The following is a 24550-nucleotide window of genomic DNA, read 5'->3' as shown; positions in this document are numbered from 1 at the left end:
TAAAGAAGATAGAAGAAAAGCCTCCAACTTAAACGGCTAACCTGACAGGAATAAGGAAGGGGGGGGATTCTCTACATTAAACGAGTTCTAAAAGGACGGGAAGGAAGCTACAAATACACACACAGCTAACACAACAAATATAAGACTAAAAACTAACAAAACCCCTAGGAAAAGACTATTTCTAGTAAAAAAGTTCTATAAAGAAACTTTATACGAGCCTCAGCCAGAAAAACGACACCTCGCAGCTGAAGCAGCAAACGAGATCTGGGTAGCTAGCACTAGGCATCATGGGATAAGGGGTAGCCTCGAGCCAGTAAACAGCTCTCGAGCTATAGAAGATGAGTCGGAGCCGAGGATCGGCTCCGATCCCAACTAGCAAGAACGAAGGCGAGATTGACAACTTAACATCCAGAGGTTCTCCGGTTCGATCCTCGGCTGGGGTGCCTTCTGTGCGGAGTCTGCATGTCCTCCCTGTGGTCACGTAGGTTTCCTCCGGGTGCTCCGGTTTCCTCCCATATCCCAAAGACATGCTGTAGGTGGATTGGACCCTCTAAATTGGCCATAGGTTTGAGTGTGTGCATTTGTGTGCCTTCTGTTGGAAGGTTGGGCGCCGGGCTGGCAACTCGACACTGCAAAAACTCAACTGCCAATCATGAGCATACAGGTGATCCGCTGTGGCGACCCCTAATCGGCAAAAAATGAAAGAAGATCTGGACAAAGAAACAAGTAGAATTTGGCTGTAGACCTTCATAGTTTTGAGTTGCTCTTGCAAAATCTTGAATAAGCTAGCTGCCTGTGGTCCAAACAAGAGATCCCTGTCAGGAGGAGAATCTAGGAGTGTAGCTTTGAAATCTTCAGGGAGAGGCTGATAGCATAGCTATGCACATCTACTAATAACTAAGCCGATAATATATTATCGCAATTCTTTATCTGCATTTGATATTTCCCACCTATCTTCCCTGCTGTTGTATCATTATATTATTGCTGCTGTCTGCCTGCATTTGATTTTTCCCACCCACCTGTCCTGCTGCTGTTGTACTTTTAAACTTGTTGACTTCTGAGTTGCCCATCCCTAATGTAAATCTGATTTTAGACAGTCCTTACAGTCTTATCTCATCAGATCATTCTACTGAGCACGGACAGATCAGATCGGAAGGCCCTAACCCTCAGTCTCTTAAACTTTAATTATAATTCATTTATGTACTCACCGTAATTTTCCATCTGTGGTGTTCATAGGTAGGTACAAGGCCCTAGGGCCTATATAAGCCTAGCCAAAAAGGTACCCTGGCTTTCACCATCCAAGAAAATTATTCTCCTGTGCCACTGTCGAGCAGAGCCACAGAAGTGATCCCCAGGGTGAATTTCCTATTTCCCATCCAATTATTAAGACTTTTCTTGAAGAGTGCTAATAAGGAGCTTTGTTTGATATAGATAGGTAGTTTGTTCCAGAGTATGGGGAGTCTCTGGGACAGGAATCTATCCCTCCAGCATGTTCTGTTTATTGTGGTGACAAGGTTTATGTCCCTAGAGTGTGTAGCTTGGAGGGATTGGGATTTCTTTAAGTGGAGCATGTCCAACAGCTTAAAGAAGCGTTTTATGTTAGGCAGAGATAGCCTCTGAGTAGGCGATATGCGATGGAGTAAAGCTAGAGTTTTTAGAGATGGTCTGCATAGGGCATCTGTTTGAGGACGGTAATCATCTTTGTGAGGTATTTCTGCGGCCTTTCCAGTTGTTGTAGATGTCTTGTGAGGTACATACCAAAAGGGGCGTTGTACTCTATAATGGGTCTAATGAGTGACGAGTAGAGGGGAACAATGACCTCTTTTTTCCTGGATGAGAAACCTTTTGTGATGAGGTGTGCCATACAGAAAGATTTCCTAACTACTGTGCCAATATGATTATCGAAGGAGAGCCTACTGTCCACCTGTGTCCCAAAGTCTCTTATCACACTTTCAGTGTTAAGTAGACTACCGCCTATGGGGTAGTTCACGGATAGAGAGTTTTCACCAAAGGGGATGACAATGCACTTTTTGGCATTGAGCTTGAGACCATGGCTTTGACACCAGGCATCTGTCTCACTGAGGCCCTTTTGTAGGATGTTCACATCATTAGGAGTTTCGATTATGGCTCCTGGTTTGCAGTCACCTGCAAACTTTGTTTGCCAAAGACCTTCTGTGTTAGCCTGTACTTCAGAGAAGTAGATACCAAACAGGAGAGGACCCAGGACTGAACCCTGTGGTACTACACTTGTCACTGGTCTGAAGTCGGATTTGGAGTCTGCTACTTTCACAGTGTGGGTTCTGAGAGTGAGCCAGTTGGCAACCCATCTTGTGACATAGGGATTTATACCTAGTTTAGTGAGTTTATCTACAATTCCAGAGTGAAGGATGGTGTCGAAAGCCTTGGCGAGATCTAAATAGGCTGTGTGAAGCACCTTACCCTCGTCTACAGCTTTGGGGACTGCTTCAAAGAAGTCTATCAGGTTTAGGAGACATGATCTGCCTTTTACAAACCCGAACTGGGTAGGGTCCAGAGTTTGAAGATTAGCAATGTCTTCGTTTATAAGTTCCATGATGATAGGTTCCATGGCCTTGCAGACCAGGCTCGTCAGGCTAATGGGGCCGTACTTCTCGGGGTCCATGATGGCTCCCCCTTTGTGGAGTGGGATAACCGTCGCTGTGTGCCATTCAGTGGGTGCAAAGCCTGAGGTGAGGCTATGAATGAACATGGTATTTAGGTGGGGTGCCAGTTCATTCTGTAGTTCATGTAGAACGCAGCCTGGGATGTTGGCAAGTCCCATGGATGCTGTGTTCTTGGCTTTGGAGAGTGTGCTTTTTACCTGTGCAGCCGTGATTACAGGAACTTTGCATTCTTCCGGTATAGAGATGGGCCCTTTAGGGGGTGGGGGTGGGGGGTGCGGGTAAAGTTATCATTGAACCTATCTGCCAGGATATTAGCAATGTCAGTTGGTTCTGTATATTTAATGCCATTGTGCTGTAACTCAGAGCAGATCTGAGTGTTGCCATTGAGATGCTTGACATAGCTATAGAATGCTTTGTGGTTGTCTTTAGAATCAGTGGCGATTTTGGTTTCGTAAATAGCTTTGGAGGATTTTATGAAGGATCTCAGCTTCTTACTGAGGCTGACCAGAGAGCTCCTCAAATCATGGGATTTCACTCTTTTCTGCAACAGTTTCTTTCTTGGTTCTGCTAGGGATAGCATGATCCATGCACTCGTGTGAGTGCTTATAAAGTGCATTTGTGTAGGATTAAGCAGTCGCACCTCTATTGTCTGTCTGCATGGGTGTTGCGAAGTTTGCCACTTCTGTCTTAAGAAGCGTGAAGTTGGGTTTGGAGAAATATTTTACGGCTGTTTCCCTAGTGGAGGTTGGGGCGGGATGTGGATGTCTATGGTGACTGGCTTGTGGTCGGATCTGACCAACAAGGAATTGACCTTTGGTGTGGAACACCAGTCACCCATGTTAGCAATGACCAGGTCTAGGATATTGCTGCCCCTGATGGGGGTGGGGGTAAGTTGATCCAAGGCGTTGGAATTTATGAATTCCAGAAAACGTTGAGCAAAAGAGTTAATGGTGGGGTAGTTGAAATCGCCCATTGCTAGGGTGTTGGGTTGTACCCTAATATTTTCCAGTGCATCAAGAAATGAGAAGTGGGAATCCTAGGGCATGGTGGGGGATCTGTAGAAAGCTACAATTTGGATTGCGGTCTTGCCCAGAGTTAGCTGCACTTGGATAATCTCGGATGCATTATGCTGAGCAACTAGCCTGGAGGTGTGGATATCCTTAATGAATATGGACCCACCTTCGCTTTTAGCATTTCAGTCCGGATTAGGTGGCCGGAAGGTGTTGTATGAATTATAGCCTGGTAATGCAGGGGTGCTCTCTGGAGCCTTGAACCTAGTCTCTGACACTGCACAAATATAAATGTTCTACATTTTAAGGAGTGCCTCGAGTGAGTGCATTTTGAGGTTTAGACTTCTAGCACTGAGTAGCAATAGCCTCAGATTTTGCTTTCTTGTACCTGTTATGGTGGTATATTTGTCATTTGAACTGTGCCTAAAAAAGGCACTATAGGGGTGGCAAGAGCCTTAGCCAGTATCTGGAATCCCAAGGGCGACAGGTGCAGGCCATCTCTGGCAAAGCACTGTGGTCTGTCGATCATGTCATCCCAGGCAGACAGATATTGGATCCCCTTAGAATGACACCAGAAGCTTAGCCAATTGTTGAAGTCAATCATTTTGTCCTTGTAATGTGGTATCATTCTGGGTGATGGCAGGATGTTACTCAGGGCTAGGGTCATACCCGCCTGAGCTACAAAATTAGAGAGCTCCTCCATGTCTCTTTTCATGTAGTCCAGGGAGGTACGTCTCAGGTCATTCACACCAACAGGTCATTCACAACAACATGGACAATGACAGAGTTATACTTCTACTTGTTGTGGAGTGACCTGAGTGTGTGCATTATGTGGCGGATCCTAGCACCTGACAGGCAGCTGACAGTAACTTTCTCCTTGTTTAGCCCCGTGAGTGGAACATCAGTGTGCCTGACTATGAAATCACCACTGACTAGAGTATTGGGTACGTTGTTATGCCTTATGGGCTGTGGTTGAGTGGCACACTGAGTTTGTGGGCTATGTGTCATTTGGGTTGTGTTGGGGGGTGGAGGTTGCTTGCGTTTCTGCTTTGAGGGCTCTGTTGCTTGAGTAGGTTTTTATTGAGAGCCTCCGTGAATGTAACTGTGTGTTTTGTATTTCTATGTATGTGTTTTGGTGGTGTAGGTTTTGAGGGACTATGTGATGAGTATGGTGTGGTGCAAGTGTTTACCTTCTCCTCTTGACTGTCTAGTCCAGTCTTGGGTGAAGAGAGCTTTGCTTCCAGTTTGGCTATGTAAGTGCATCTCTCACAGGTTGTAGTGTTGGGTGGTGGGAGGAGAGGGTTGTCTGTGTACATGAGGCAATTGCTGCATTGCCCTAAGATGACCAGATTCATCAGGTAGACAGGAGAAAACACCGGAGCTGACCCTTACACATGCCTGGATAGGTGCTATTTATTAAGTACCAAAAACTGTTTTCCTTTAGATAAGCGAGGAAAGTTGAGTGCTATAGTAATTAGTAGCTTATTTAGTGCTTACAACGAGTTCTGAATAAGTTCTGAGCTCAAAGAAACAGGTTTGAGTGCTAAAACTAAAAATGTACAGTTGTGTACCCTTACCATAAATGTAGATGTTAGAGTGTATTCACTGTTGCAATCATTACATTTGGGTTATCTGCTTGCAGGTAGTCCTCAGTCGGCCTGATTAACAAAGTCTTGGGTCCTGCATCGGTTGCTGTCCCTTCTTCCACGACATCAGGGGAATAAAACATGCAGCCAACGCCATTACATCAGTTTTTCTTGCCCCAGATGTCAGGTGCCCCACTAATGGGAAGCAATTAAACATAAGAGCACAAAGATATATCTCCAACAAAATATACACCAAAAAGGCTTTTAAGCATAATAAAGGAAAGTAGAGATATAGCCAAAAGTCAGGGGGCTGGAGGGAGGGTAAAAAAGACTGCAACAGTGAATACACTCGAACATCTACATTTATGGTAAGTGTACACAACTATACTATGTTCTTCGTGTTTCACTGCTGCAGTCATTACATTTGGGTAGATTCCCAAGGCTATGGTTGGGGGGAGGAATTTAGACAGCATTACGGCCATCTATAAGGCCCTGCAAGACTGCAGTGGCAAAGCCAGCTCTGGATTTAGAGAAAATTGGCAAATGATAATGCTTGGTGAAAGTATATACAGAACTCCAGGTAGCAGCTTCTAGGATGTCCCTAGTAGGGATGCCTCTGAGAAAGGCTGCAGAGGTAGATGCAGCCCTGGTGGAGTGAGGTCTGATCCCTTGGGGGATAGGTTTTCCATGGTGCTTATAGCAGAAATGAATGCAATGGCTTATCCATTTAGAAATGGTGTGCTTTGAAATAGCCTTCCCCTCTGCCCCTGCAGCAAATGCCACCAGCAGTTGTTCAGATTTCCTTTGAGGTTTAGTCCTGTCCAAGTAGAATCTAAGTTGTCTGTGCACATCTAAGGAATGCAGTATCCATTCCCCTTTATTCTGTGGACTGGGAAAGAAGGATGGCAAATGAATGGTCTGATTAAGAGCCACACTGGATACCAACTTGGGTATGAAGGATGGATTGGTTCTGAGGGACACCCTGTCCGCATGAAAGATGATGAAAGGCTCCACTGCCATAAGGGCCTGTAATTCAGATACCCTTCTAGCTGATGTGATTGCTAAAAGGAAAGCTGTTTTCCAAGAAAGAAATTTAAGTCTGCAGTAGCAGCTGGCTCGAAAGGAGGTAGAGTGAGTTTCTCCAAGACAAAGTTAAGGTCCCAGGCTGGGGTTGGAGCTCTCCTGGGTGGTCTCAAATTTTTGGCCCCTCTGAGGAACTGCTTGAGCAGTGGATGAGAGAAGAGGGGAGATTCTGTTATAATGAGATGAAATGGCTGAGGCGTGGATTTTAATGAAGAAAAAAGACAGGCCCTTGAGAAGCATCTCAGTTAAGTACTGTAAAATCTGAGGTAAACTGGGTGTTGCTGTGCTCATCCCTTGCGATTGGTTCCAGGCACAGAAGCTTTTCCATTTTTCAGCATAGGATTTTCTAGTACTAGGCCTCCTTGCCTCCTAAAATGATATCCATCACAGGTTTGCTGAGGGATGGTAAAGGGGAGATTAAGTAATTAGCCAGGCTGCAAGGTTCAGTGTTGGAAGCGGAGGGTGCAGAATCCTGGTTCTCCTGGTGAGACAGCAGGGAAGGAGTCTGAGGCAGGTGCCATGGAGATAGCCGTGACACACTGCGCAGGAGGGGGTACCAGTGTTGGTGCGGCCAGTCTGCAGCAATCAAAATCATCCTTGGTTTGTCCTGTTTGATTTTTAGTAGTACTTTGGAGAGCAGAGGCAGAGGGGGGGGGAGGCATATACTGATAGGTTTTTCCAGCTGAAGGACAGAGCATCCACTTTCCAGGCTTGTTTGTGGGGAGTCCTTGTGCAAAATTTGTCCAATTGGTAGTTCTGGGGAGAGGCAAACAGGCCTATATCTCAGCTCCCCCATTTGCTTGTCAACATGTTGAAAATCCTTGGTTCCCGTTTCCACTCATGTGGGTCCATGAGGTTTCTGCTTAGTCCGTCTGCCAGTGTATTTAATTTTCCTGGCAGGAATTGAGCTTGTAGGTGCACTTGGTAGATAAAGGCTGTGTTCCACAATGCCATGGCTAGTCTGCAGAGGGGGCAAGAATATGTACCCCCCTGCTTGTTTATGTACCATATAATAGTGGTGTTGTCCGTCTTTACCATTAGTTGTCCTGGAAGAATGTGGTCCTTGAAGGCTGTCAGAGCATTCTGTACAGCTAACATTTCTTTTTGATTGATAATGCAGGTGCATTTGCCCTGAATGCACTTCCCTGCCAGGTGAGCCCTTCATGCATAGTCTGATGCATCTGTTGTTAGGGTTTGGGTGGCAGGGGGTGGTGTGAAAGGTAGTCCCTTGTTTTGGTGGCAGACCTCTGCCTGCCAAAGGAACTCTAGGCATAGGCAAGGTATGATAGTGTCTTTTCTGGATACCAGGAAAAGTCTTGAGTAGAAACCTTGTCCCTTTTCCTCTTCTGGTGCCACCACTGTAGAACCAGAAATGGATGTGCAGATTCTAAGATAAATACCAGTTGAATATCCCCCATGCTTAAGGGAGAAAGTACTTATTTTTGATTTGGGGGTAGGTCCGGCCACCCACTTGGTGTTGGCAACGTGTGGACGTGAAATCTGTATCCCTGGGACACTATATTTAGGTTCATAGGTTCATACTAGGCTATCTGCCCGAGGGCATTTACAAGCCTAGCCCATCGTTTTGTGGCTTACGCCACCCCTTTAGTATGGGGAACTATACCCATTATTTTGCTGTGCCTCTGTCGAGCAGTGACACTGAGGTAATCCCTGGGGTATATCTGCGATCTCCCATCCATTGGTCAAGATTTCTCTTGAACAAGGCCAGCGAGGTGCTCTGCCTCACATGTACCGGGATTTTGTTCCACAGCATAGGGAGTCTTTGGGTGATGAATCTATCCCTCCAGCACGCCCTATTGATACCCGTGTCGAGGTTTAAGTCTCCGCCTTGTGGCTCTGATGGATCTAGATTTTTTGAGGTGAAGCATATTCATCAAATCTGGGTTTGACATGGCCTTGTATGTTAGGCAAAGGTCACCTCTGAGCAAGCGGTAAGCAACTGAATAGAGCTGGAGTTCTTTCAGTCGGGCAGCATAGGACAGATTTTTGAGACCCTTTATCCTTTTGGTGAGGAACTTTTGTGGCCTCTCCAGCTGCTGCAAGTGTCGGGTCAGATACATTCCGAATGGGGCATTGTACTCAATCATTGGTCTGATGAGTAAAGGGAGACTATGACCTCCCTTGATCTAGATGAGAATCCCTTCATGATAAGGTGGGCAATGTAGAAGGTCTTCCTGACTACTTTAGCTACATGGGTGTCGAATGACAGACTACTATCAACCTGGGTCCCCAGGTCCCTGATAACTTCTTCTGTGCTCAGTGGATTGCCACCTATTTGGTAGCTAGGGGTAACCTTGTTTTTCCCGAAGGGTATGACTATGCATTTTTTGGCATTTAACTTTAGGCCATGGCTCTGGCACCAGTTATCCGTTTCTGTGAGACCCTTCTGAAGGATATCTGTGTCAGATGTGTTTTCTACTATGGCGCCCAGTTTGCAGTCATCTGCAAACTTTGTCAGCCATAACCCTCCTGTGTTTGCTTGTACTTCGGAAAAGTAGATGCCAAACAAGAGTGGGCAACTCATTTGTCCTGGGTAATAAGTTCCCAATTCTTTGCATGAAGAGCAATCTTTCCCCTTAAAGGGGCAGTCAGTTGATAAGTGCTTGCAAATTTTAAAATTAAGTCATTGACACAGTTTACCATGCGCGGGGGGGGGGTCTTATTATTCCCAGACTTGGAAGTGGAGGCCCCCCACTGCTTAGTTCTGTGAGTCCCCTGGCACTGAAACCTGGGGTTTTTGCTGTGTCTGGGTTTGGTTTGAGAAGACCTGGAAGGGGCTGGAAAGGACCATTTTTAGAGGGCCAGTGCCTACTAAATCTAGGAGGCTGAACTTGTAAAAAATCTTTAACAGTTTGCATAGATTTAGCTTTATCTTCCATCTTTTTAAGGACTTCCCCAGCCTTGTTGCCAAACAGGCGGTCCTGATTTAAAGGAGCATCCAACAATTTAGCTTTAACATGATCAGGCAAAGAGTGCTCCTTAAGCCAAGCATGCCTTCTAAGCACAGACCCAGTAACAGCAGCCCTGCAAGAGGCCTTTAATGAATCAAAACCACATTGTAAAGTATGTTTTCCAACTTGCTCAGCAGAATGCATTAAATCTTTTAGTTATGTACTCACCATAACTTCAGATGTTTGGGATCCATCTAGCCTACATTCTGACTGATGGGTTCGGAGCCGATCCCTCGGCTCCGACTCGGCACGCTTATGCCAAAGAGCGAAGTCTCTTATTGGCTGAGCTTACTATATCCCAGGATGCACCACTACCAATCCCCCAGATCTAGTTTGTCCGCATACATGCACACATGCACGCACTGCTTATATAGCATCGTCAGATGAAACAAGATAAAAACAGTAGAACTCAAACCGTTCAATCTCTTCTGATCTCCAAGGCAGGGGGAAGGAGGGTGGGTATTAGGAATGTAGGCGAGATGGATCCCAAACATCTGAAGTTATGGTGAGTACATAACTAAAAGATGTTATGTGATCCTATCTCGCCTACATTCTGACTGATGGGACAGCGTCCCTAGCACCTGAATCCTGGGTGGCTCACCGGAAAACACTCCTGAGTACCGTGGAACCAAATGATGCTCGCCCTTTAGATGCCACATCCAATTTATAGTGAGAAATGAAAGTATGCGGGTTGGACCAAGTAGCCGCAGCACAAATCTCAGAAATAGCGAGCTTGGAATGAAATGCAATAGAGGTAGCCATAGCTCTAGTAGAGTGAGCTTTGACAGATGTTGTAAGTTGCTTATTTGAAGAGGAATAAGCCTGAGTTATGCAATCTCTAATCCATTTGGCAATAGTCGCTTTAGTGATAGTTTTACCAAGTTTATTATCTGAAAAGGACACAAACAATTGGTCTGTCTTTCGAATCTGTTGAGTCCTGTCTAGATAGAAGCGCAATTGCCTGTGAACATCCAACTTATGCAAGGTGTATTCCACTTTGTTTGAAAATTTTGGAAAGAAAACTGGTAGTTCTAGAGATTGTTGGAGACAGAGATTAGAACAAACTTTTGGAACAAAGGATGGGTTAGGCCTAAGTGATACTCTATCCTTGTGAAAAATCAAGTACGGTGGTTTGATAGATAGGGCTTGAAGTTCTGAAACTCTTTTTGCAGAGGTAATTGCAATTAAGAAGGCTGTTTTCCAAGACAGATATTTCAACTCACATGTAGCAGCCGGTTCAAAGGGAGGAGATGTTAAGGCACTAAGTACCAAATCAAGATCCCACGGAGGCGCAGGATGAAAAACTGGGGGTCTTAAAAGCACAGCCCCTTTCATGAAGGTTTTACATAATCTGCTACTCATCAAAGGTGGGTCTATGGATTCGTGAAATTTGGAGATAGCTGCTAGTTGGACCTTAATAGTAGAGACTGAAGATCCTTGATTAAACAAGGATGTTAAAAATTTCAAGACCTCTGGTATCGGGGCAGTAATAGGGTCTAAGCCTCTGAGTTGAGCCCAGATAGCAAACCTCTTCCACTTACTGTGATACAATTTCTTAGTGGTGGGTTTGTGGGCTGAAGATAAAATGTGAATAACTTCAGGGTCCAAGGTGTGATTTCTGACTAAGGTCGGAAGTGGAGGAGCCAAGCTGCTAATTTCAAAGTGTGAAGGGACTGGTGCTGTTGTCCCGACTGATGAATCAGAAGGTCCGGAGTTAGATCCAAAAACCAGGGACCGTCCAGAGCATATTTCTGTAGGTAGGGGAACCATACCTGACGAGGCCAGTACGGAGCAATTAGAATCATTGTGGACCCCAATTGGGAAGCTTTCTGGATGACTTTGGGAAGGAGTGGAACCGGAGGGAAAGCGTAAAGCAGTCCTGTTGGCCAAGGTTGGGCTAGAGCATCCGTAGCTGCTTCCCCTTGACGCGGAGTCAAGGAAAAGAACCTCTTGCACTTCGTGTTTTGTGGTGTTGCAAACAGGTCGCAGCACGGAATCCCCCATCTTTTGAAAATCTGAGCTGCTACAGCTTTGTTCAGGGACCACTCGTGAGGAGAAAGAATAGTCCTGCTCAGTCTGTCTGCCAATACATTGGATTTTCCTGGAATGTGGGTTGCTACCAGGAAGCGGTTGGTAGCCACTGCCCATTCCCACACTCTCATGGCCTCTCTGCAACGGGGGTAAGATCTGGTCCCTCCTTGTTTGTTTAGATACCAAACCACCGACATGTTGTCTGTGTGGATAGCGATAATGCCTTGAGGGAAAAAGTTGTGGAGGGCTTGTAGGGACAGAAGTACAGCCCTCATTTCCAACACATTGATATGGAGAAAGGTTTCGTTTGGAAGCCAAGAACCCTGAACTGACCTGCCCAGACAATGCCCCCCCCCACCCCGTCTGGGAGGCATCCGTCGTCAAGGTGGCTATCGGAGGGGGCATAACAAAAGGTCTTCCCTGATTCAGATTGGATGGCCGAAGCCACCAGCGTTGGTCCCGTTTGCACGTTTCTGTAATCAGTATGTGATGATTGAGGGGGAGATCCTGAAAGGACCATTGAGTCGATAACAGCCACTGAAGAATTCTCATGTGCAATCTTGCCAGAGGAACTAGGAGAACCGTGGCAGACATTGAACCAAGTTGCAGGACCAACCTGGCTGGGGCTTTGGATCTTAGAAGCAGGGCTCGGACTTGACCTTGTAATGTTTGTATCCTTTCGGTAGGAAGGAAGATTCGCATCAATTTTGAGTCTATCTCTGCTCCTATGAATCTTATGCGCTGAGAAGGCAGCAAGACAGACTTTGACCAGTTGAATGTAATTCCCAGGGAAGCATCCAGGGAGATGGTGGCTTGTAGGTTCTCTAGTAGTAGATGCCTGGTGGTGGCAGTCAGGAGCCAGTCGTCCAGATAGGGAAACACTTGGAATCCGAGACTCCTCAGGTGAGCAGTCACTACTGCCAAACACTTGGTGAACACCCTGGGGCTGTGGTGAGACCAAAGGGCAGAGCACAAAATTGGAAATGACTGTCTCCCAGGCTGAAGCGCAGATACCTCCTGGACGCCTGATGTATCGGTATGTGATAATAGGCGTCCTTGAGATCTATGGAGCACATCCAAACATCTTTCTCCAACAATGGGAGAATGGATTGTAAGGTGACCATCCGGAATTTGGACTTCATGACGGACTGGTTTAATTTGCTGAGATCCAATATGGGTCTCAGGTCCCCTGTCTTTTTTGGCACTAAAAAGAACCTTGAGTAGTTTCCGGATCCGATCTGGTCTTTGGGGCCGGTTGGATGACTCCTTTTTCCAGCAGCTTTGAAGCTTCTACGGCTGCAATTTCCCTTTGACTGGGTGGTGGGTCCGGGATTTTTTTGGACGGTGGGGGTGAGTGTGTGAAGGGAATGGTGTAACCTCCGGCAATAATCTGAAGCACCCATCTGTCCTGAGTAATAGACTCCCAGGCTTTTAGGTGCTTGGCAAAACGGCACCCGACTGGCTCCGGGGCAGCACAGCCGGGCAATCCCTCATGGAGTGTGGGAGGCTGAAGAGCCACGAAAGGACTCGCGGTCTCCATTGTTGCGGGGGCCTCTGCCGCCTCTGGGACGGCGTCTCCCAGAATAATTTCCCCGTCCTCTGCCTCTGGAAGGGGAATCTTCCTGCTGTTGGGGAAAGAATTTCTGTGATTTGCAGAACCACATCTTCCCTCCTCTTTTAGCCTTGGGATAAGGCCGAAAGGGAGTGGAATAACGTGCTCACGGCAGATAAAGTCTTTCCCTCCTGCTCACAGCGGGTAAGAGTGTCTCTTACCTTGGGTCCAAACAAAGAGGACCCATCAAAGGGAGCGTCGGCAAAGGAAGACTTGAAGGCCTCCGTGAAATGACACAAACGGAGCCAGGCTTGTCTCCGTAGAGCCACGCCTGTGCCTGCCGCTCTGCCCGCCCCTTCGGCCGCATATGAAATGAGCCTCATGGACGAGTTAGAAATCGAGGTAAGGATAGCCAACTGAGAGCTAACCGACTGGGCTAGCTGCTCAGGTAGGTTACCTGAGAGGGAGTCTGAGAGCTCCTTGACCAGATCCCTCTGTAGTCTGGTGAAATGTGCCAAATAATTCAGGGACCTCAGAGTAAAGGCCGCTGAAGTCAGGGTGCGCTTCCCGTACCTGTCCATGCTCCTAGACTCCTTATTAGGAGGATGGACGGACGTTGAAGCCTCTGCCACGTCCTGCTGGGTAGCAGATGCCACCACCATGGCATCTACAGCCACGCCTTTCGTCAAGAACTCCTTCTCGGGTGGGGCAGACAAAAATTTGTTAGGGCGAGAAGGCACTGGTTCCACAATATCTGGGTGTTCCCACGCCCTCCGACAAACCAAATCCAGGAGCTCGAAGGGCAGAGACACCCAGGAGGCGGAGGGCTGAGCCCCGAAGGCCTTGAGAAACACTGACTTATCAACGGAGGGGGGTTTGGAATTCCAGCCGCCTCGTTGCTTAAGGATTTCTAGAATGTCTGCAAATGAGACATCATCCGAGGACGACTTTGGGGACCCCTCCGCATCATCAAGATCAGTGTCCGATGTAAGAGACTCGTCGGGGGAGTCCACGTGCTTCCTCTTGCACGATCTCTTCCTTGGGGGCTCTTCCGAAGACAACTCCAGAGAACCCTCAGGAGGAGGGGAACCCCCAGTGGGGGTAACCTCAGGCCCCGGGGCTCCGCTGCCTAGAGACAGGGGAACTGCCAAAGACCCAGTCTCCATGCCCAGGGAAGGTGCCGGTAAAGCCGTAGAGATGGCCGAAGAAGACTTGGCCAAGGCACTCCTCATAGCTCTGAAAGCCGGACCCCCAGAATCCTGGGAGTGTCCGTCCCCAGCCATGATAGCAGACGGAAGTCCCGCGGCCGAAGCACCGAGAGGGAGGCTCAGAACCGACAGCATAGGTCCCGAAACGTCACCCCCGGGTCCGGCCGAAGAAGTCCACGTGCTAAATCGGACCCGAAGGCCGGGGTTGGAGTAAGGGTCGGAGCCGACCCTAGGATCTCCACTGGCTCCATCAGCACCTGCTCTGACGGAGCCGAAGCGGTCGGAGGAGGAATGGCAATGGAGTGGGCTATCGGCTCCGAAGCCAATTGGGTTGGAGCCGAAACAAATTTTTGAAAGACTGGGGACTGGAACAGTCTTTGGAGCACCCTGTCTATGTCCGAATCTGACATCCTCGATGACCTGGAGGAGACCGAACGGGTTCGAGTAGGTCTCTTCCAACGGCTCCAAGGGACTAGGGGACCGGCTCCGAGGCGACTCGATAACTATCGGCGAAGGAGAGCACAAGCCAATTTCCATCGGTGCCGAAGAGGACTTGGCGCCAAGGAGGAAGTGTCTGAGCGACAACCTTCATCGGCTCCGAGATCAGTGGAGCCGATGAAGGTGACTCCGCCTCGATGCCCCAGCCGTCGGCTCCAACCCAGAGGAGTCGAGACTGGAGGCATCGAGGCAGACGTTCCCTCGGCTCCGAAGTCCGTGGAGCCGAAGGAGAAGCCTGCCTATGTCTTTTGGCGGTCGGGTCCGACGGACTGGTCGGAGCCGACGCCTTTCTTTTAGCAGGAGAAGGAGAGGACGCTAATGCTTCTTCAAAAGAGGGTTTTATAAGGCCTTTCAAAATAAGTTTATTTTTCCTCTCTTGGAGGACCCTCGAGGAAAACGCGTGACACACGCTGCAGGACTCCTGCAAATGTTTAGCGCCCAAACAATAAACACAGAGAGAGTGGTCATCTGTGATTGACATTTTAAAGTTGCACTTAGTGCACTTCTTAAAGCCCGAAGGCCTAGGAGTCTGAGACATTATAGCAACAAATTCAGTAACACAGAAAAACACACTGTTTTTTTTTTTTTTTTAAATTGACTGCACTACAATGATTAGCTCACGGTTGCCGATTAAGGTTGACAGTCCGACAACTACAGAAATAACTAAAGGGGATCCTAGAACCCCTAAGGATTTGAAATTAAATTTACTGACAGGGAAAGGCCCTTCAGTTCAAGGGGGCCTCTAGTCAGAACAAACACACAATCACACACAAATTTTCCACAAAAATACCCAATCACACACAAAAAGTACGGTATAGCCGTTAAAACAGCTTTTTGTTATAGAAATAGAAATTTCCTGACAGAAAAAGTTAGTGAAAAACACTACTTAGCTCAGCCAGCTCGAGACCACGTCTTTGCTAGTTAGCGGCAAACGAGATCTGGGGGATTGGTAGTGGTGCATCCTGGGATATAGTAAGCTCAGCCAATAAGAGACTTCACTCTTTGGCATAAGCGTGCCGAGGGATCGGCTCCGAACCCATCAGTCAGAATGTAGGCGAGATAGGATCACATAACATCCTGTAATTCTTTATTTTCCACAGTCAGGAATCAACATCATTTTCTATTTAAGCAGTCCAATAACATGTTACTGATATATTAACATATGAAACTGGCAGTTTAAAGCCCTAATGGCCAAGGTTGCAGAAGTGTAAACCTTCTTATCCCATCTATCCAGCGCCCTAGAGTATGTATCAGAAGGGGTAGGGTTTTTAGCAGTAGAAGCCTTAATGCCCTTGGGCCCCTGTGAAATAGTCTCTGGATCTGCAACAGGATTTTTGAAAAGGAACTTGTGGGACTCAGGGACCCTGTACTATCTGTCAGGTGTTCTTGGAGCAGGAGGCAGGGAATAAGGGGCCAAACTAGATTCCGAGAAAGCATCATCGACAATATCTAGTACAGGAGGAATAGCTAAAGGCCTATGCTGAGGTAGAAGAAGGAAATCCCTAAGCCTCTTTTTTGAATCAGAAAAATCCTGGCTTTCCCAGTGGAAATGCTCCCTTAGAGTAAGTAAGGTTTCCCCAAAAGAAAATTCCTCAAGAGGGGAAGCAGAGGGAATAGAGTCCTCTGCATCAGAATCCTCATAAGTAGGTAAGGGCAAATCCACATCATCAGAAGAGTCAGAAAAAAACAGAATCCTGATCAGAAGATCCATAATCAACTTCAGTCCTAGGCCTCTTAGAAGGGGGGTTGGGGTTGGCTACCCTTGATTAGAGTTACTGGATCTTCAGCCAGACTTATCATTTGTTCTTTAGGCATAGAGGCCTGAGCATGTGGCCTGGGCATTGGTTTTTTAGACACGGATCGAGATTTAGGTCTAAGTAATGAAGGAGGCATCAATTTAATATGCAAGTCCGTAGGCCTGAATACACCCTCAGAAGCCAGTGCCTACACAGTGGCTCCAGATCCATCCAAGGCAGAGACATCCACGGGTTCCATAGTTGAAGCATCTCGCCGCATACCGGACTCCGAATAGGTCTCAGTAGAGGCCTGTGAATCAGAAGTAGCAAGTATCAGGGGCTGCGAAAGCGCCTCACTGAGTACTGGTGAAATGGCGAGTGGCTTAGGAGAAGCGTCGTCGGCAGTTTTGGACCTCGGCAGCCTGTCTCTGTCTTTATCTTTGCATTTTTTCAGAATCCCGGTAATCGGATGGCTAACTGATGACATTTCTGGATAATTAAACCGTGAACCAAAATATTTAGAGGCGAAAATATACCGACGACGGATAATAAGAAGTTATGTACCTACCATAACGTTCCATGTTAGTTGTCTTCTCTCGCCTTCTTTCTTGCTTGATGGGTTCGGAGCCGATCCCTCGGCTCCGACTCGGCACTTGCTAAGCTCGAGAGTCACTTTTACCAGCTCGAGGCAGCCCCATATCCCATGATGCAAGGCGGTAAGTACCCAGATCTCGTTTGCTGACAAAGGGCAATAGCACCAAGCATAAAATACTTCCCAAAGGAAGAAAGAAAACTTACAGATGGAAGAAGGACCAGGTCTGAATGGTCTTCAGCATAACAGTTTCTTATACAAGGTCTGTCCAGGCCAGGGGAAGGAGGGAGGGTCGAAGAAAAAGGCGAGAAGACAACTAACATGGAACGTTATGGTAGGTACATAACTTCTTAATGTTAAGTTGTCAATCTCGCCTTCATTCTTGCTTGATGGGACCGCCCCTAGCACCTCTATCCTGGGTGGCTCAATGGAACAAACTCTTGTGGACTGTAGAGCCAAAACTGGCTCTGTCCCTGGAGGCCAAGTCCAATTTGTAATGGGAAACAAAAGTGTGAGGAGTAGCCCAAGTGGCGCTGCACAAATAGTGTCCAAAGGAAGTCTAGCTTGAAAAGCTGTAGAAGTAGCTAAGCTCCTAGTTGAATGTGCTTTAGGTTTTGAGCACAGTTGTTTTCCCCTGAGCGTATAAATTTCAGAGATGACCGAAGAAAGCCATCTGGACAAGGTCACTTTAGAAACAGGAAGGCCTTTTTTATTATCCGCATAGGAAGCAAAAAGTTGATCAGATTTTCTAAATTGTTTTGTTCTGTCCAAATAATATCTAAGTTGACGGTGGACATCAAGATAATGTAGCTTTTGTTCAGCTCTATCTGAATAGTTAGGAAAAATACAGGGAGATCAATGGATTGATTCAGATTGTTCTTTGAAGCGACCTTAGGTAAAAAGGATGGATTAGTTCTCAAAGATACTCTGTCTTTGTGAAAAACCAAATAGGGGGGTCGAACCGAAAGAGCATGAAGTTCAGACACCCTCCTGGCAGATGTAATAGCCACTAGGAATAAAGTTTTCCAAGAAAGATATTTCAGGGAACAAGAAACAGCTGGCTCGAAGGGGGGAAGAATCAAGGATGTCAGCACTAAATTTAGATCCCACTGAGGAGGAGGATTCCTGATTGGAGGCTTTAGTAGGAAAATTCCTTTCAAGAAGGCCCTGCAGAGCCTATGGGTTATAATATTATGATCTGCTATCCCGACATGAATATTAGAAATAGCAGCCAATTGAACTCTGACTGTGGAAGAAGAGGAGCCTGCATGAAAAATCTCTGCTAAGAAGTCCAGGACTGCCTGAACAGGGGCAGTAAAAGGATCAATATTTTGGGCCTTAGCCCAATAAGAGAAACGTTTCCATTTGCTTGTATAAATCCTCCTGGTAGAGGATTTTAGCGAAGCTACTATGATGTCTCTAACTGGGTTAGAGATCAAAGGAAGCCTGGCTAAGGAAGGAAGTGGAGCAACCATGCTGTGAGGTTGAGAGAAGGGATTGACCGGTGCAGCTGACCCGATTGGTGAATCAGAAGATCTGGCACTGGGTCCAGATGCCACGGCTGCACCAAAATGTGATGATGGAGGAACGGGAACCAAATTTGTCGAGGCCAGTAAGGGGCAATGAGAATCAATTTGGCTCTCAAAACGGTAGCTTTCTGGATCACCTGAGGGATCAGAGGAAATGGAGGGAAGGCATAAAGAAGTCCCTGGGGCCAATCCTGGGTCAGAGCGTCTCTGGGGGGATGGCCTGATAGAGGGAAGAGGCTGAAGAAGTCTGGACATTTGCTGTTTTGGGGAGTAGCAAAAAGATCGCAACATGGACGACCCCATTCCAGAAAAATCTCTTCCGCTATAGATTGCTTGAGAGACCACTTGTGAGGCATGAGGATAGCTCTGCTCAATCTGTCCGCTATAATGTTGGTTTTCCCAGGGATATGCGTTGCTACCAGAAACCGATGAGAGGAGATCGCCCATTGCCATAGTCTGAGCGCTTCGACACAAGGGGTAGGACTTGGTTCCGCCCTGTTTGTTGATATACCAAACTACAGACATGTTGTCTGTGCGGACTGCAATTGTCCCTACGGGAAGAAAGTCGTTGAGGGCTTGCAACGTTAAAAGCACTGCTCTCATCTCCAGGACATTTATGTGCAGATGGTACTCGAACGGTTGCCACGCCCCATGAACCATCCTGCCCTGATAATGACCCCCACCCGATCAGGGAGGCATCCGTGGTGACAGTGGCTATCGGGATGGGGTACAAAGTACCTGCCTTGGTGAACCTGAGACGATGTGATCCACCAAGCAAGATGCTCTTTGCATGTCTGTGTCACCAGAATCTGGTGACGCATTGGAAGTTGCTGGTATGACCACTGTGTGAACAGCATCCACTGAAGAAGGCGCATGTAGAATCGAGCCAGGGAAGAAGAGTAATGGCCGCAGCCATGAGACCTAATACCTTTAGAACCATTCTGGCCTGTATTTTCTTGCTGGCCAGAATGATCCTGACATGAGTCTGAATGTCTGAAACTCTTTGTTCTGTAAGGGTAGCTGACATCCGAACAGTGTTTAAGTTTGCCTATGAAGGTAATAGACTGGCAGGGCGATAAGGATGACTTTTCGAAGTTGATTGAGATGCCCAAATGAGAACAAAGGTCTATTGTGTAATCCCTGGCTTGTATAAGCTGATGCCTGGTGGTGGCTGACAGGAGCCAGTCGTCGAGATACGGAAACACCTGGAATCCTTGACGTCTCAGGTGAGCCGTGACCACTGCCATGCATTTGGTGAACACTCTGGGGGCTGTAGTGAGACCAAAGGGCAGGGCTCTGAACTGGAAATGACTGGACCCCAGCCGAAAGCGGAGAAGTCTCCTGGAGCGTCTGTGAATTTTGATGTGATAGTACGCATCCTGAAGATCTATTGAGCACATCCAGTTGTCCTTCTGTAAGAAGGGCAGAATTGACTGAACAGTGACCATTCGGAATCTTGTCTTCCTGACAGACTTGTTGAGTCTGCTGAGATCCAATATTGGTCTCCAGTCTCCCGTCTTTTTGGGGACCAAAAAGAACGTTGAGTAGATTCCGGCTCTGAATGGTCTATTGTAACTGGCTGAATGGCTCTTTTTGCAGTAGTTTTGAGATTTCTGACTCTGCAATCTCCCTTAGACCGGGTGGTACATCTGGAAGGGAACTTGAGGGGAAGGGACTTTCCTCGAAAGGAATAATGTAACCCTTGGATATGATCGACTGTACCCATCTGTCTTGAGTGAGGGAATGCCAGGCTTCTGGGTACAGTGATAATCTTCCCCCGACTGCCTCCAAGGAGGGACAGCCGGGCAACACCTCAGGGATGCTGAAAGGGCTTGTCAGAGAGAGGCTCCCTGTTTCCCTGGTTCTTCGAACCCCTCTGCCTCTAGAGCGGCGTCTGTTGTTGTTACCCCCTCTGCCTCTAGGGGTAAACTGACCACGTGAATCTGGCGTGACTCCTTGGGATTTACGGAACCACATCTTCCCGCCCTTCTGTCCTTTGGGATAAGGTCTAGAAGGGGTGGAAAAACGGACTCCAACAGCAGAAAGAGTCTTGCCGTCCTGCTCGCACCTGGTCAAGGTTTCCTTCACCTGAGGGCCAAACAAAGCTGACCCATCAAAGGGAGAATTTGTGAAGGACGCCTTAAAGGGATCCGCAAAATCACATAGCCGCATCCAGGCTTGGCGTCTAAGAGCCACACCTGTACCTCGGCTCTACTGCCCATCCGCAGCATAAGATATTAGCCGCATGGAGGAGTTTGCAATGGAATTGAGGGTTCCTAGCTGCGAAGCAATTTTTCTTGAGCCCCTGCAGCTGTAGGATCCTGAACTACTTCTCCCAGCTCCTTCAGGATATCCCTCTGGAGTCTGGTGAAGTGACATAGGTAATTCGGCGACGATAGCAAAGGTCGCTGAGGAAATCATCCGCTTACTGTACCTATCCATGGTCCTAGAGTCCTTATTAGGAGGATGGACGGCAGGGAAGGATCTGCAAGTTCCTTTTGGTGGCCGCAGCCACCACCATGGCATCAGCGGGGACACCCTTAGTAAGGAATTGTTTGTCACACGGGGCTGTGATAAATTTTGAAGGCCTCCTAGGGACTGGCTCTACAGAGTCAGGAGCTGCCCACGCCTTTCGTGCAATAACCTGCATAAGGGGGTCGAAAGGCGGAGACACCCAGGAGGTGGAGGGCCGAGATCCAAACGCCTCTAGGTATACTGACTCATCCTCAGAGGGATTGTTGGTGGGCCAGTTTCCCCTCTGTTTCAGAAGTTCTAGGATGTCTGAGAAGGAGACATCCTCAGAGGGGGATCCCTCTGACTCATCAAAGTCAGTATCCAGTGACAGACTCGGGGAGTCTACATGCTTCCTCTTACAAGTCCTCTTCCTAGGAGGATCTCCCAAACATCAGGAGAATCCTCGGAAGAGGGGAAATTCCCAATGGGGAAACCTGAGGCGGAGGATCTCTGGGTCCTGTAGCAAGAGAAGTGGCAGAGATGTCAACAGGTACTATAGAGGGAGGAGCTACGGGAACAGACTGCTGACTGATACCAGTGGCCAGTACACTCTTCATCACCTCGAATGCTCCTCCCAGGCAGGTCCGAGAGAACCCGCTCAAGAGCTAGGAACTCCAGGGACCACCGAAGGGAAGCCTCCGAGGCAGATGTCGGAGCCGAGCTCACCAAGGCCGAGGCTCCAAGGGTAGAGCGGTTCGACAAGGGTCCGATGCCACTCACCCCTCGGAGGAGACCATGGAAGCCCGACCACCAAATCCCTCTAAGGAAGGTCTCAAGAGGAGATAAGAGTAGAGGCTGAAGAAACAGAAGGGGTATCCGTCCTCCAGCCGTAGCAGTAACCATTCCCAAGACTCCAACTCCAAGCTCTGGGGTAAAGTTGAAGGAGGAACTGTAACGGGTGTGGACCAACAGTCGCCTGTTGAGACGGACTGTGTAACATTTGGGCCAGTACCTGTGACTTAAGTAATCTACTGACCACTCTCTCTAGGTCATGATCTGACAACCTGGATGACCTTGAAGATCGGCTCCGATGGCTCCGCCCGATAGAAGAGGTGAAGCCGAGCCGAAAGTATCGGCTCCAAGGAAGGAGACCTCGACCTCTTCCTGGAATGAGCCATCGGAGCCGATACCATAGATCCTGTCGGAGCCGACCTCGGAGCCGACAGGAAGCTCGATGTATCGGCTCCAGCCGGAGCCGGTACAGGCACCAAAGTAACGGTGTCGGAGCCGATCGCAGCCGGCACCGGTGGCTGGGGCACAGGGGTGTCGGAAACGATCGGAGCCGACACAAGTGGTCGATACAGATTCGCACCGATAGCCATCGGTGCCGAAGGCTTTAAGCCAGAATCGGCTCCAGCCGAGCCGATCTCGACTCGAGCGAAGTCGAGCCGAGCCCGCAGGCTTAGAAACAGAAGCCTGGGCCTTGGAAGATTTAACTGATTTTGACGGAGCCGACTTAGCCGGAGAGCCCTCCGCCTTAAGAAGGCCCCTAAGAATCAGTTTATTACGTCTTTCCTGCAGGACTCTCTGGCTGAAGGAATGACAAATAGCACAGGAGTCCTGCAGGTGAAGAGGCCCCAGGCAATACAGGCAAGAAGTGTGACCGTCTGTCAGAGACATCTTCTGACAGCACGAGTCACACTTCTTAAAACCTGAGACCCTCTCCTTTGACATGGTGCTTAAACACACACACACACCAGTCAAAAAACTTAAATTAAAGAAAATACCAAAAGGTATTCCTAAAAATAAACACACACACCCTAACAGGGAGGGGATGGGATGGGTAAAGTTTGACTAAAAAATATTAAGGGAGACAGGGATTTCTGTCAGGAAAACTAAATAATTAACTTATAACTAATAATAATAAGTTTTTTAACAAAAAGGGGCTTGAATATTAGTAAATTGAATTACTTACCAGGAGCTGGTAAAAGGAGGACCTCATAAGCGAAGCGGCAAACGAGATCTGGGTACTTACCGCCTTGCATCATGGGATATGGGGCTGCCTCGAGCTGGTAAAAGTGACTCTCGAGCTTAGCAAGTGCCGAGTCGGAGCCGAGGGATCGGCTCCGAACCCATCAAGCAAGAATGAAGGCAAGATTGACAACTTAACATTACGCTGATTAAATAAAGCACAAAACTGACAGCAAGGTACGTCGTGGTCAGGGCCTAGGCAAGGAATACAGTAAGAATGAAAATCTTTATGAGGTATTTGCTTTCCACAACTAATGCAATTATTAACTTTTACTGACATCGGCAAGGAGCAAGAAAAAGTTTCCCCAATGGGGTACTTAGCTTTAGTTGAAGACTTTGGTTCTGAAACTCGAAAACAAAAATTTCAGGAGTCGGCCGAATGGCACTTGCGAACTTCTGTAATGGCGTTGGCTGCATGTTTTATACCCCTGATGACCTGACGTCATGGAAGAAGGGACAGCAACCAATGCTGGACTCAAGACTTTGTTAATCAGGCCGACTGAGGGCTACCTGCAAGCAGATAACACACAAATGTAATGACTGCAACAGTGAAACATGAAGAACATCTGACTAGTTCTAAGGGAAAATTTGAAGAGTAGACTTTATGGCGCCGGGAACAGTTTAACCCTAACTTAGCGGCCATGCATAAAGTGTGTGTGTGTGTGTGTGTGTGTGTGTATATATATATATATATATATATATAAAACAGTAGCAAATGAGCAAACTGATTTAAACAAATCAACCAATTAACTAATAAAAGCTAAAAACTTAGCCCCGTTCCAGCAGTCTTCGATCAGACAAGTTGTAACTGCACACTCCTGCCACTAGGGTGCAGGGGAACCTTCTCCAAAAAAAGATGGCCTGGATTTGTGCTCAAGTTATAGAAACAAAGCTAGATTTAGCAGGTCTGACTCTAGTCTATGCTACAGCAAACAAGGTGTATCAATTTCAGAAAAGTTCAAATAAGGAGGCACAATAGGCCTTTAACCAGAAACTCCCAGATTAGAAGGGTAGAATCTACCCTCTCCTCCCACGAGTGCAGACCACACCTTCTTAATGTAAAATAACTGGCCTCCTCCATATGTGGATTCATATTTGATCTTCGGATCTGACTTGGCTGTTTTTTACAGCTCGTGACCTACTGCAAACTGTCGAGCTCCTCCCTTATCCATAATGCTATAGTCCCCCTTCCATACCTTAGATCTTGTTTGCTGCTTTTTTTATTTTTAAACAATGTATATATGAGAAACCACTATCGAGGCCTCAAGAGGAACACTGGCTCCCCAATTTCCTCTCGTTCTTCCAGAAGTCATAAACCACAAATGGTAGAGAAATGGAGGGAGGAAGAATGAAAATGGACAACACAGATGGAACATTACATTGAGTACATAACTTCTTTATCTGTTGTTATCAATTATCTGAGGTTATCAATTTTCATTCATTCCTCAATGGACCTGCTCAACTTGTCTGCTATCATGCTGGATTTCCCCAGAATGTGCATTGCTATCATAAATCTATTGGATGAGATCACCCCTGCCACACTCTCAGAGCTTCTTTACATAAGGGGTAGTAAGATCTGGTTCCTCCTTTTTTTTTTTTTTTTTTTTTTTTTTAAGACTTTTCATT

This window comes from Protopterus annectens, chromosome 9.part0, assembly GCF_019279795.1.
Source record: "Protopterus annectens isolate FY-2018-M chromosome 9.part0, PAN1.0, whole genome shotgun sequence".
Taxonomy (NCBI): domain Eukaryota; kingdom Metazoa; phylum Chordata; order Ceratodontiformes; family Protopteridae; genus Protopterus; species Protopterus annectens.
This window is presented reverse-complemented; position numbering follows the sequence as displayed.